This window comes from Gossypium raimondii, chromosome 12, assembly GCF_025698545.1.
Source record: "Gossypium raimondii isolate GPD5lz chromosome 12, ASM2569854v1, whole genome shotgun sequence".
NCBI classification, from domain to species: Eukaryota; Viridiplantae; Streptophyta; class Magnoliopsida; order Malvales; family Malvaceae; genus Gossypium; species Gossypium raimondii.
Window position 1 is genome coordinate 15,202,173 of NC_068576.1, and position 15,572 is coordinate 15,217,744.

Consider the following 15,572-nt stretch of genomic DNA (forward strand, 5'->3'; position numbering starts at 1 on the left):
AACTGAAGGGTATAATGTCCTTACCTAGGGAGGAAGCGTACAGTTGTGGTAGGCTGGGGTAAGAGGTACACAAGCCGAGTGGATCACGTGGGATTATTTTCTAGGAGCTTCCTAGAAAAAGTTTGTGGGAACAAGGTATACGGAAGCCCACAGGCTCAAATTTATCGAGTTAAAGCAAGGGGATAAGTCGGTGGCAGAATATGAGGCCGAGTTTCTAAGGCTCAGTCAGTATGCACAAGGAATGATAACTACTAAACAAGAAAAAAGTGTACAGTTCGAGAATGGGTTGCAAAACGAAATTAAGATGCAGGTTGCTTCACACAAGAAGAGGGTGTTTGAAAACTTAGTTGAAAAAGCCAAAATAATGGAGGAGATAAAACAAACAAATTGTGCTCTATAGGAGAAAAGTAAAAACATGGTTGAAAGAGATTTGATATTTTTGGTGTGAACACCGGTCCTGTCAAGCTGGCCAGATAGGATACACCTCAACAAAAAGAGACTATGGTGAACCCTAAAGAAGATAAACCCACTTGTGATTATTGTGGAAGGCACCACCCGGGTGAATGTTGGAAGAAGAAAGATGCTTGTTTGGTATGTGGGTCAATGGAACACCTAATGAGAAATTGTCCTTGATGAGTGAAATAAACCTAAGCTCTAGTCCAAAATCAGGCCCAAAACCAAAGGCCAACACAACTACCTCCGGGGGATCGAGGTTAGAATATGAACAACAATAATGCCACAACAGGTGTAAACCTAATATAGGCTAGACAACTTGCCCTTGTTTACTCTGTTAAGGGTCAAGAGGGTAGTGATAAGTTCGACGATATCATAAGTATTCTACCTTAGAAAAAAAGTTTAGGATTTCTGTAGTTCATATGTTCATGTAGGGTGTTTAATAAAATAAAATAAAACAAAATAAAAGTAGGAATCAGAGTAGCGCAGCGAAAGTGTGGTGTTTGAATAAAGAATTTTGGTTGCTAAATAGTTAACACATCAGTAGGAAAATTTCAAGGACAAAATTTCTTTAAAGAGGAGAGAATTGTAACACCCCAAAAATTGGGAGGTTGGAATTTTAAAACCTACATAAATTAGATCCTAACATTAGTGGTTAAGAGCTTAGTAAAATCTTTAGAAAATCAAGGTTCAAATCCCACCTTTTCCATTTTTCCATTTTATTTTTCTACACTTAAGAAACCAAGGTTAAATAAGCTTATGTATTATTGGTGGTAAAGTATGGCCATGAGAATGGGCATTAGCCCAATGGCCAAGCTTTATCTTTTCCATTCCCTTGATCTTAGGTTTAAGTCACGTTGGTTTTACCTCATTTCTTTTAAATTTTCCTTGATTTTGACCAAAAAGGGTTAATTGCCAGACAACCCTTAATCTTTTCCTTAAAGTTATTATAGTAATAAAAAAAGTAACATAAAGTAAATAAAATTTAAGAGATAAAAGAACAGAGTAAATCAAGTCTGTGTTATGACATCGAAGGCAGTTTCGTATGTTTTCCATTTTGCTCTCTATGTTGTGACATCGGGCTTCTCGTGTTGGGACATAGCGTCCAGTATCGGTCTAAAATGCCTTCTAATGGTCTCCTGCACACTCACAAGGTACATTAGCTCTCCCTTAGGTATCATCCGTCCCTTAAGGTCAATAGAAGACTCAATTTGCACATTTTATTGAATGTAAGTAAAGCTAAAGAAACTTAACTAAAATATAACAAAATGCTTGTATTCAGGCTCTTTAAGTCAGAAAACTAGTTTAATTTGCTACACTGAATTACGGTAGATCAGTTTCATGCCATTAATTTCTAAATTTCTATCAAGGTCGGTAAGCTTTTCACTTTTCCTAATAGCTAGATCTCATCAATTTTGGAAAATAATTGTTCTTATTAGATTTTTCATCCGTTATGAATCTTTTACAATTTTGTTGAAAAACCCTCTAAACCTTGGAATCCATAATTAATTCTCATGTTTTTTAATAAAAAGACCCATGTAGGTAATTCGAATTATACTTGGACGTGAGGACCCTCGTACGAGACCCAAGAAGTCAGGTGTGTGTTCTTTTACGAAAAATTGAGTCAGAATTTGAAACTACCCAGTCACACACGACCTAACACAAGAGCGTGTGGCCAACTCGTGTGGATCACATGGCTTTACACATTGCCATGTCCCTCTGCAATCTTTCGCATCTTCCCTTCACACACGGTCCGGTCACACGGTCGTGTGGCCCCTGCACCTCACCTATTCGAATCGCACACAGCCTCGGGCATTGCACTCGGTCCGGTCACACGGTCATGTGGCCCGTGAAATTAAAAAAATTTAGCTTTGTCTCAAATTTTATTATTTAATTTAAATCAGTCCCTGATTAGGTTTTTAATGGCATTTAGAGAGCTAGATTATGCAATTAAGTCCTAGATTAGGAATAGAATAACAAGATATATGGATGATTCAATTTATTGATTGAATAATTCTTGATTGATTTCCTGAATAATGAATAATGAATAATGTTTCATGTATTTTATGAATACCCGATTGAATGATCTGAATGCCTAAATTGTTGGAAGAATTGGATGTCTAATTTTTTTATGATTGTCATTGATTGGCTAAGAGATAAAAGTAAATGATATATTGATTTAATGTCTTGAAATATATTTATATTGCATTTGTATATGTTGGGTTGATATGGTCAGAGGAAGAACTGATAGTTTATCTGCATATAATCATTCACTGTGTGGTCACAATTATAGTAGATTCCAACTGCGACGGTGTTGTTGTACCCCCAGTTACAGCAGATCCAAACTATGCTTTCACGGTCCCTCTAACAACTATTCTCTGTGAGATGGTCGTGTTTTCGCACTTACCGAAAACTTTTATCTACAATTACCTGAATCCGAATATGGTATTAAGTCCGCAAAGTGGAGTGATGGTGGAGGGAGTTCTAGGGAACTCCCAATTTTTGGAGCGCTAGTGGTTGGGGGTAGGACAATCAATTTTTAAACCGATTTTTGTATGGCATATTTGACAATTTATGTAGACTTGACTAAATTTGCTTGATGAAATGGTTGAATTGATTTATGTGCATATAAATTTCATGAACAATATGAGTAACTCTGAGATTGATTCAATTGATTGTCTATGTTTGAGGATATTATTATTGTTTGACTAAAGTAGCAACATCGAATTATCGTAGTTGAAATTGGCAGATATTTATAACCAATTGTTATTCTTGATAAGGATGTATGATGTTATTTATTATTGAATGATTTGGTTTATTGTAACGAGACTTACATTGAGCTTCCTTATCTCTCTCTTTAATTTCCATCTTTACAAATAATCCTTCAAGCTAGGATGCATACACAACACTCACATTAATTCTTTAGGCGGGAAAGTTATTTTTTATTTTTTTATTATGAACTGTGGTTTGGGATTTAGTTTTAGTTTAATTGTTAAATGCATCTCATTCAATATAGATTATAAAATTTAGGTTATTATTTGTTATTATGTGATTAAATGAATTGTTTTATTAAAAAGACTTACGTTTTAATTCCGCTACTATATTTAATAAGTTAAACTAGAATATAAATTGTAAATAACCTGAATAAACATGAGTTTTAGAAGAAAAATTGATTTTTGATAAAACTTCGATGGTTAATGTAATCCCCAGAATTCGGGTCTACTGTCTAGGCTGGGTTGGGTAGGTTACAAAAGCCTTTGTGGCGACCTCTATTAAAGGAATGCCTTCATGGTGCAATTTAAGAATGACTAGTGTTGATTTTATCCAAGAGAACATCTCTGGGGTAAACGATGAACGAAAGGAAAAGAACTTTGGCGAACAAAGGAAGAATGGCATGAATGGTTCTTTGAAGGAAAATGTAAAGATAGAACTTGAAAGGTATGGTAACAGTAAGAGATAACATATGAGAAAAGTAGAAAGGACTAAGTATCTAGGGAACACTGAAAGAAAGGCACCGTATGTAAATGAATGGGCAAACTCAGCAAAGTGCAAGAAATAAACAGTGAAGCTAGAGAACGTCAAAATAGGTGGTGAATCTAAATATGTGTTATAGGCATGTATAGATAGTACCCTGAAGTAAAGAAGATCTGGGCTAACTCTGTGTAAAGTAATACGTGTAGTTTACCTCACCTCACCCGAAATTAGTGATGAAGTTAGTAAGTATGAAATAAGATTTAAGCCTGTTAGTGAAGTAAATGAAGTAATAAGGACTATGTAAAGATGAGAATTAAGAAGGGACTTAGAAAGTGAAAAATATATAGTACATTTAAGGGAAAGAAAAAATCATTTGAGTTTGGACCTCAAATTTGGTACCTAGTGGAGTGAAGGCTTAATGAATATGAAAGGAAGATAAGTCCTTAAAAAGACACAGAGGTAAAGACAAAGGTTAAAAACAAAAAGAAGTAATTACAATCTGAAATCTTAGTGAGGTAACTGCTAGAAGGAATAAGGAAAAGTCGAAGGACACAAAGAAGACATGAAAAGCATTTATCATATATAGAAGACATGCAAAGCATTTATCATAATTTGATATAACGAAATAAGTATTTAAAGGTTATCTCACTAAGTTCTTATGAACTTACTAAATATTTTTCCTATTTCAGGTCATAAAGGAGTATGCGTCGAAGGACGATGCAAGGCTACACCAAAAAGGAAGTGGCACAATGAGCTATTATGCATATAGTAGAAGTTAAGCGGTGTGTTTAAGTTTGAGCTATGTTCCAATGTGTTTACAGTAGACTGAGAGTTAAAATAGGGAATACAAAATTTTTATTACTATGAATTGTATATGTAAACCATACAATGTACACCCATAAGAAATTTTGTCATATTCATAGATAGAACTCGTGCATAGACTAAAATTTTAAGATACATCTATCATAGGGAATAATACCCAATACTCAGATCCAATTCATCGAGTCGGGTGGAGGGTGTTACATGGTCCCTCCAAACACAACTCGAGTTATTGCTTGACCTACACTCAAGTTAAAATATAAGTAAGTTCAAAAGAACTTACTAAGAATTTATACATCAATATCATTAAGTGACTTTTAAAGGCTCGGGAGTTTGAGAAAAATAATGCACATAATTAAACTCTCTGAGTTCATAGGAAATCCCGTTTGACTGGCGTATTGGCACCCATGCGTCTTTGACAAACATATTGGGCTGATTTATTTGTAATTGTAGTATTTCTAACAACCCTTCCTAAGACTTGACATTGTCTAGCTTCATCGTAGACTTTCATTTTACCTTTCTGGTTTGACTCATCAACAAATAACCATAGAAGAAATTATGTGGAATGATGACTACCATTGGCAGACTTGTAGGTATCTTGCCACAATGGAGGACTTTTACCTGGATCCGTTCATTCCACCTTGAATTCAATATAGACTTACCGTATTTCCTAAAAATTACCTTCTTATGAATTAGCTTGTGCATATAACCTTCCAGAGGAAGACCCGTCTACTTACATTCTCGTAAGTGGCCTTCGAGATATATGTTTTGGTAGATAGTCAAACATTACGCTTTTCTTACAGAACTGCCCGTAGAAGATAAATTGAACAAATATTTCTTCAATCAGGTAGTCCTAATGGACTTCCCAGCCACCGATAGTTTTCAACGAACTCTCTCCTTCCTAGATTATGTTAGTCGACCTTCTCTTTTATAAGGTAGTCTCTAGCAGACTTTTGTTTTCATTCGTTGGTCATTGCAACATCTTTGTCTTAAAGATAGTCCTAATGGATGTCCTCTTTTTTTGTTAATCCTTGGCGGATGTTTCACCTGATATTGTCTTTAGCGAACTTCCCTTTTCTGGCATCCTCTTTATCAACAAATACTTAGAAATTTAAAATCTGAAGAACCATCTTGTTTTCTCATAGCCAATGTTGGTTTATTCGTCAACTCTGGCAGACTCTTAATAGTGGATGCTTATTCGCAAATACTTTGTAGGAAATACCCTTTCCTTTCACATATGTCTGCATTCAAGATGATTCTACCAGTTCCTCTTATATTCGCATTTTGGAAGGACCTATTATTAGTACTATAACAGCCCACTCGTCGTAGATCATACCCATGTGCTGTTGGCATATAATCTAGTAAGCCAGAGTAAGAATGAGGTGATTTATCAGTTAAAGTGTTGGGTTGGCGTGTTGCATGAATTTATCAATCTGCCCTTTTGAGGGATGCTTTGCTAGAATTCACCAGTTGGTGAAAAAAATAACTGAATTGTTTTCCTACGAGCTCATTAAGTACGAAAAATACTTTAATATGCTACAACGGATTGTAGCAGATCAAATTCCACCACACTTAAGTCAATGCTTGATCTTAAGCAAGAAAACATAAAAAAGAAAAACATAAAACAAATGATGACCCTTGAGCAAGTATGATATAGGGATTAATTTAGGAGTGAAACAAATATGAGTAATCGTAAATAGACATAATTCTGGCATGATATGTAAACGACTTATCACTCTCAACCTCAAAAACCTAAGTTCAGTATATTACAAAGAATATAAACAAAAAGGTCATCGAATATATTGATCCATCAAGAAATCATATAGGTAATTTGATTATACTAGAAAAATATAGAGAACTATTATTACAATTACTCAATACAATATGTACTCACAAATAGAGTTACCTAGGTCACATAGGGCTTTTCGGCTAGTAACATTTTAAGGCTTAAGGTTTGTATGAAATTCAAGATCATGGAGCATCAAAATGGGTTCAAGCACGAAATTAGTTTGGTACATTGTATTGTTCCCTATTCATCCCCTTTAGTAACCCTTTCCCGCTCATCGCCTTATTTCTCCTTCTCTCACTGTCCTTATTTCTCTATATAGGAAGTCACAATGTAATAATAGTAACTATGGCCAGCTTATAAGTTTTTTTACGCACTAATGGTTGAGATTTATAATTTTGTGACCTTATTTTTTGATCACTTTGACTTTTCCAATGCTATCTCATTCACAATGCTTTTTTATTATTCTAGTACTTTTTCCCCTCATTTTGTAATTTTTTAAAATTTTCTTTTATTTGCACACTTTAGCTTGACCTATAATTATTATATCACACTGTTTCTTCCTATTTCACTCTGATGTTATAAAATCACTGTTATGTCTCTCTACCTATCCCTCAATATGTATGTCCTAACGTTTAAGTTCGTGTAGTTCAGATACCAAAGAAAAAGGATAAGTACAATATAAATTTGGGCTTTAGGTTTTGTATGAAGGTTCTTCAAGAAGTGATTTTCGGCTCAAATATAGGTACTAAAGGTCAATGCATAGGTTGGCCTTTCGGCTCTCAGTTCATACCAAGCAATACCTTAGGTCATCCTTAGGTATCTCAATATTCTTGAATTTAATCGACTAAATAATCACAACTCTAATCATCTACTATTAATACTAGAATTCTAATTTCCCTATATTTTCTCTTTCATTTGGTATATTCAATTACTAAATGCCTATTTATATTGTAATATATAGAACTTAGTAGTCTAATAATTGAAAATTTAAAATCATTCACTATCATGCCAAATTTACAATAAACTCAATCAACCTAAATACATGCTCTTAACCAATCACTTATATTTCTATAATCTCAAACACACTTTAGACAAAAAAATAAAAAAATAAAAAAAGCATCAAATAAACAAGTAAATTTCCTATGTTACCCTAACACACTTTAGATATCACATTGTCCCTAATATATAGCTCTAAAAAATACAAGAAAGAAGTTACCCGATTGATTGTGACGTTATTATAGCCTCCTTCCTTATTTGTTTAAAGCTCGAAAATGTAGTGCTCTCCTCGTGTAGGGTTCCTGCATAGAAAATTTAAAAACAAAACACACGTATATTTACTAATATTATCCTACAAATTGGGGTGGCTTCTACCTTTCTATTGGAGCTTTTCCCTTGCCCGAGATATGGCCTCAAGAGGAACCCCCACCTAACAAATGTGCATGTTGAGTTGGGCTGTGGATGATCGGCCCTGTCTGCGTGGATTGTTGCAGCTGAAATGTCACCTCATAATCATCGTCATCCTCCTCTTGAGAGTCATGCTCCATGTCTTCCTTTTTCTCCTCATCTTCCTCATCATCCTCATCATCCTCATCATCTCCTTCTTCTTCCTCGCTTCATTGTGCCTCAGATGGTTGATGGAATTGCATTGGGAAATATTTATTTGGGGGTAAGTCAGGTATTCTCATACCATTTTGTCGTACAAATTCCAACCCCATTGGTCCCATCTCCTGCATCCACCGTATGACCCATTCTAAATTCGGGATGCTATTTCTCTCAGACCCTCTCTGAGATTTTGATGGTGTTTTTCTTTTTAGTCACACTGGACGTCCATCTTTTCTTTTCGACGTTGGTTCCAATCCTTGATATGATTTTTTTGAAGCTTGATGTATTATGTATACATTGAATCTCTAATTAGACTCTTCATTGGCCTCATGAACTATTCATTTGTTGCTATTGGAACCTTAGTGTTTTTGCATAGCACAGCCACTAGATGAGGGAAGAAAACCCCGACCTAATGGCCACTTATGCATAATTTCATGCTATGATAGATCCATCGCCTAACGCATATCTGTTTTTTCTACAAAATGCCATACACCAATATAGCTCTAAAAGTATTAACATTAGAGACATTTAAAGCAGGAGTAATTCAAGTGCATAAGAATTGCATCCACATTTGCGACATAGGAAACACAATTGCTTGATTAAAAGAAGTGGGGATATCGGTACCTGGTCGATGCTTCCATTCACCTTGACCCTCGGTCAAATAGTTTACAATGTTATCCACATCTATGTTTTAAAAGTATGTCAAATAAATGTTACCAATAAAACCAAATTCATAGTATGGTGCATTGTAAAATTCAAAAATTTCTCTAGGGATTACGAGTACCTATTTACCTCTAACTGTTACTGTTTCCCAAATAGCATCATAGGGTCCCCTAAACTCTTGGTCCCTAAATGATGCCTAGAATTCCTGTACCACAGGGATTACAGTGGTTTTTTTTGGGGTTATGAAAAAACGTTCCCACCTTTGGTACCAGGCTAATGCCCATATTTCTTTGTACAAGACCATCGATGGTTTGAAAGCCCTCTCTTGTATAAACATTTTTCCTTGAAGTTCTAAGAAATTTTTTTCAATGTTTGGGTTTGAAAAGTTAGAGGGATTTACGACCACCAGTGTTTCTTATTCATTGGTTCTTCTAGATTTCTTAGGAGGAATTTTTCTAACTTTCTTAACTAGATAACCAAATAATCAAGAAAAGTGTTTCTCAATTTAGTCAATGTAACAGTAAATGTTGAAAAAAGAACCCTTGACCTCGTGATGTTGAATGCTTGTGATTCCTTTTGAGAATTTTTTGCAACTTTGTTGTTGATGTGGGGCTTTTACCTACACAAAAGAGAAGCAAAAGAAAATAACAAGAAAAATTACAACATAAGAGAAAAAGTAATAAGTAAAAGTGTTAAAAAAAGGATTTAGGAGAAGTTGAGAGGTTTTGAATGTTTTAGAGTCAAATGGAGATTAGGATTAGTGTTAGGAGTGTTTCAATTTAAAAAGTAGTATTTTAGGCTAAAAATCGGGTGAAAATAAGGCATTAGCAGGCGGGTTGCGTAGTGAGTTGGGTCAACCTTACAATTTTTAGCAGTGATGTTGCAATACAGGGGTTCCGTGTAGCGACACCCCTAGCAGTCTCTCGTTGTTCGATGTTGTGACACACTTTGAAATTTTGTAATCCTGAGGCCATTGTCTTTGATGTTGCGACAAAAGGGCACCCGTTTCGAGACATCAAGCGGAGTTTTGGAATTTTTCAAGTATGGGCTCGGTGTTGCGACACCGGCCTTGTTCTAGCCCTTTTCCTTGATTTGCAAGGTGCTCGATACATACAGATCCTACTTTGAAATAATTCCAAAAAAAAATTGAAATCCTAATCTACTTACTTAATCTTATTCTTTTTCAGTCAACAATGTTTAAGTTTATTAAATTACACTAATTTAAAACAAAAATAATGTTTTGTCAGTTATCAGGTGCTACTACCTGATTCATTCGTCAGCTCCGCTAATATGCACTTGGACTTTCTGTCTGTTGGTTGTTTAGACGTCTGTTATGACACTCCAATTTACTCAGCTTGTCTCATTCTTTAAATTTTCTTTTCTGTCCTACATTTATCATAGAATATACCTTTGTTGGATCAAGGTTGTTAGGACAATTTATAGATATCTCATAACATGTGTTCCCTAACTTTTGTTTATGTCCCTCCTTCTGTAGGTTACTGCATTAAATGCTTCAGTCTCACCATTGATTTCATGATTAACTCATTATTTTCTAAATTAATGGTGGACCTAGATGTGGCTAGAAAAGGTCTTCCTAATAGAATAGGGATTTCATGGTCTTCCTCAAAGTCTAGAATTACAAAATCAACCGAGATTCTAAACTTACGCACTGTAACCAACACATCTTCAAGCACCCCTTTTGGTTGTACTAAAGACCTGTCAGCCAGCTGTAGTGTGATGTGTGTGTTTTTGTGTTCCCCTAACTCGAGTTTCTTATAAATTGATAGGGACATTAAGTTTATATTGGCTTCTAGGTCACATAGGGCCTTACTAAAGTTGATGTCCCCTATCTCTATCGAAATTGTGAAACTTCCTTGGTCTTTATACTTTGGGGGAATATGCTTTGTAATTATCACACTACAAGTTGCATTTAAGTTAACCTGGTCTCCCTTTTTAAGGTTCTTATGCGTAGCCATAATTTCTTTTAGGTACCTTGCGTATTTTGGAATTTTTTGAATTAACTCAATTAGGGGCAAATTAATGTTAAGCGATTTGAATATGTTTAGAAAACTTACAAATTCTGCTTTATCCTATTTTTTTTTATTTTAGCCACGAGAAGAATGTTATCTTTACGAGGATGAGTTCTATGTTTTGTGCAATCTCTGACTCAGCTGTCGACTTAGCTACCATTTCTGGCTCTTGTTCAGTATCGTCTTGTTGAGGGGTCTCCTCTTGAAGAACATTGACATACTCTTCATCTTCCTCTTGAGTAAGGTTATTCGGGCTACTCAGTACTTTACTCGAATAGAGTGCTATTGCTTTTACTTGCTCTTTCCCATTCTTTGAGGATTATTTCTAGTGTTGCTTGGAATGCTTGTGCTAATTTGCCTTTTGATGTCTCCCATCATACTCATCAATTGGCTCATTTGATCTTCGAGCTTAGTCAACGTGGTTCATGTTTGAGTGCAATAAGACTGTACTTTTCTTACATCTGTTCACATTGATTGCATTTCTCCCTCAAATCGATCTAGTTTTTAACCACATACAATATGGTCATTAGAGTTGGCCCTTTCCTGAGGTTTTTGTAAATATGGAGGTTGGTAAGAGACATTTTGTTTATTTGGGTTAGAATTGTTATCTCTTCCTTGATTATTGCCCCATCTCAAATATAGGTGGTCTCTCTAGCTGAGATTATTAGTGTTTGAATAGGGATTTCCACCCTTATTACCGATGTAGTTTATATTTTCAACTTGGATATCAGGGTATTGGCCAATTGGCCAATTTGCATCTTGCATCATGGGCCTACTGGATGTCGACTATATCTAGTTAAGCTCATCCAATATTTGTTGGTTCTTTTCTTCCTCATGGACAACTTTGGTCGTAGATGGTCTTTGGCCGTAAGTGAACCTCTCATCCGACCTCTGGCAAGAATTAATTGCCATGTTTTCTATCAGTTCATATGAATATTTGTATGTTTTATTTATCAAGGCTCCTCCTATGGCTCCATCTAGTCCTAATCTAAAATGTGCATCCAGCCGGCTGTAGAACATCTGCAACTGTATCCATTCAGGTAGACCATGGTGATGGTATCTTTGTATGAGCAATTTAAAACGCTCCTAAGCTTCGTGAAAGCTTTCTCCTTCCAACTATTTAAATGTTGCAATCTCTCTCCTTAGTTGGACCGTTTTGCTAATAGGAAAGAACTTGCATAAGAACTTTTCTGCAAGTTCATTCAATGTCATTATGGATCCTGGTGCTTTCAAATCTAACCAAGAAAAGGTGTTACTGATTAAGGAGAAAGGGAACAACTGAAAATGAATAGCGTCTTCGGTGACCCCATTAAATTTAAGCGTAACATAAAGTTGGAGAAATCATTTTATGTGCTAATTTGGGTCCTCCGTCATAGTCCCTTTGAACTGTAGGTTATTTTGTATCATCTGGATCATCGTCAGATTTATCTCAAAATTTTTGCGGTTATGGCCGACCTTGTGATGCTTCTTGTACCATATTGAGATTCAGTAGTGCATAGTCCCGAAGTGTGCACCTTTCTCGAGCCATTGGTGGCTTTATTGGTAATTATGATGGTGGTGGTAGATCTTGTAAGTTAGGTTCGTCGAAGAGTGGATTATCGCATGGTGGATTAACCACATCAGGTGGCTTATTTTGCAAATGATGTTGTTTCTGTAGACGATTACGGTGAATAATGCTTTCTGGATTAGTGGATGATTCATTTACTGAAACCACATAGAAAAGTAAAAATGTTAGTAAAGGAAAATAAAAATAAAAATCTTATCTATAATTTAAAAATTTCCTAACTATCCTATTAAACACAAAAATAAAATCAATTCAGCGGTGTTGCCTTCTCGGCAATGACGCCAACAACTTGACGGCCTCTGGATGTACTAACGTCTAGAGTGTGAATACTGCAACCAAATATAAACGTTAGGTGGTTTTCGTAAGTATATCGATCATGTTGTAATATAGTTATACAATGACGTATGGAAGTACTTCGAGGATTGTACCTAAGGGAGGCAAGACTAAACTAATCCTAATTTCCACGTTAATGGGTCTAGTCAGTATTTTAATTAAACTATATTACGATTAACCCTAAGGTAGTGATAGAAGCTATTTTAGGTTTCTTCAGATCTAAATGAACAAAGAATAACTCACTTCAATATTCATAATTAACTCCTATTTTAGGTTCTATCCAATCAACTAGTCATTAACTTAGACCTTCTACTAACCTAATGAGTTGGAAAGAACTACTTTTTTCTTGACCTCGTAGTCCAGACCAGATTGGGGTAAGGTTTTTACGGATAGATAATACCAATTTTGGGTTCATTCGCACCTATATGACTTACTAGGGTCGTCAACCCTAGGATTTTAAGTTCTTCCTATTGACGGCCTTCAGATGTACCAACGTACAGAGTATGAAGACTACAAATAAAAGATATGGAATTGAGGAAGTGTCCACAAGTATACGGGTCATGTTGTAATATAGTTACAATGAAGTAGGTAATTACTCCGAGTATCGTACCCAAAGGAAGGCCAGTACTAAATTAATGTCAACATAAACGCAAATATAAGTAATTAGGAGGTTAAATAAATTATAGTACGATAAAACATAAAAGGAAATATTTTGGTGTTTTTAAAAATTATGAAATAAAAATAACAACCGGAAAGTGAAATTCAGATATATAAATTCTAACTTAATCAAATCTAAGTATGGGTAATTAGCTCAATTTGATGATCATAACTAATTCCTATTTCAGGTTTCTACTCAATCAACTAGTCGTTACCCTAGCAGGATCTCTTGATCTTCGACTAAACTAATGAGTCGACAAAAACTTCTTATCGCTCGACCTCACAGTCCAGACCAGTTCGGGGCTAAGGTGGTCATGGATAGGCCATACTAATTTCGGTTTAATTGCCAACTAAATGGCTTCTTAAGGTCGTCAAACCTAGGGTTTAAGTTCTTCCTCTCCCAAACAGTTGGTCCGCTAAAAAAAAATCCTACATAGCAATTAATTAATCACACCTCTACTCACTAATCCCCCATAAAAGGATTAGTTCATTGTAGATCCTATGAACACAATAATCTTGATAATAAAGATAAGCATGAATAATGAATCAAGAGAAAGGTTTAAGAGAATCCTGAATTGTATTGATTGAAGCACAAAATCTACAGTAGTTTGATCACAGTTACAACTCACGTTCTCTAACGAACAAGAAATAGAAAAGAACTTAAATAAACCTAAAGCCTAAAAGAAAGGAAAAACTAAAGACTAAATTTACAAAGAGAAACTTAGAATGTAAAGTTGTCCTTAAAAGTATTTTAAGAGCCTATTTATAGAGCTAGGGTTGCCATCATCATTAACCCTAGGTCAGTTGACATTCTAGTGTTAAATTTCCCTTATACGGACCAAAATGCCCTTAGCTTGTAAGTGCTTCCCGTAGAGGACTGATGTCGTGACACCCTAGTCTTTTTTTCATGACATCGAAGGCAGTATATATGGTTTAGGGATGGCTTCAAGGGTGTATTGCAACATCCCTTGGCTATGTCGTGACACCTAACGTAGTATTACAATCCTGACATTCTGCTCCCTATGTTGTGACATCGAAGTTCCCATGTTGTAACCTAGCGACCATCTTTGAGTTTTTATGCCTTTGAATGATCTCTTGCACATTTACTAAGTATGTTAGCTCACCTTTAGGCCTAAATCAGCCTCTAAGGTCAATAAAAGATTCAAAATGCACTTTTTATTGAATTTAACTAAACTAAGAAATCATAAATAAAACATACTAAAAGAGCTCGTATTTAAGCTCCTCAAGTATGAAAACTAGTTTAATCCGCTACATCGAATTACGACAGATCAAACTCCCCTACACTTAAGTCATTTCTTGTCCTCAAGCAAAGAAAAATAAAAGCAAAAAAATAAAAGGAAGTATAGTAGAAAGATTGGTTTTGGAGTACCTAAATAGGCATTTTTGTATTTAGACATAATCATGACTTGATATAAAACAACTTACCACTTTCAATATCAAACACCTAATTTCAGTATATTACAAAGTATACAAGCATTAAGGTTTCGAAACATATGCATCCATCAACAAATCATACAGGTAATTTGATTGTCCTAGCAGAATACAAATAGTCGTAAATGCAATTACTTAATATGATGTTAATTCATGAATAAGTCTACCTAGGTCACATATGAATTTTCGGCTTGGACCACTTTGAGACTTAGGACAGGTATGAAATTCAATAATAGGAAGCATCAAAAATAATTTCAGGCACAAAAATAATTTGGCACATCGTATTGTTCCCTATTCTCCCCCTTAGTAACCCTTGCCCGTTTATCGCCTTTTTTCTCATTCTCTCACCTTCCTTATTTCTCCACATAAGAAGTCACAACATAATATAACAATTACGGCTAGCTCACAATTTTTTGTACATCAATGATGGAGTTTTTCTAATTTTGAGACTTTTTCACTTTTTGATCTTTTTCATACATCTCACTAAAAATGCTTTTGTTTTTCTCATACTTTTTCTACTCGCTTTGATTTTCTTTTTGAATTTTTCTTGTGTTTCACATATTAGCTTACTTGTAATCACTATATCACATTGATTCTTTCTATTTCACTCTTGTTTTTACAAAATCCACCTGATGTATCTAGTTAACCCTTAATACATATGTCTAGACATCTATAGTCGTGCAATTTATGACCAAAGAAAAAAGGTAAATACAAATTAACAATTTTTGCTCAGATT

The 15,572-nt window shown here is 35.1% G+C and overlaps 1 non-coding gene across 1 annotated transcript; it reads left to right on the forward strand.

Moving 5' to 3' along the window:
* The first annotated feature begins 11,872 nt into the window (after positions 1-11,872).
* On the forward strand, positions 11,873-11,979 carry LOC128035731 (small nucleolar RNA R71). The gene has a single exon (XR_008192282.1). It is a non-coding gene; the product is annotated as a small nucleolar RNA R71 (small nucleolar RNA).
* Positions 11,980-15,572: the final 3,593 nt, after the last annotated feature.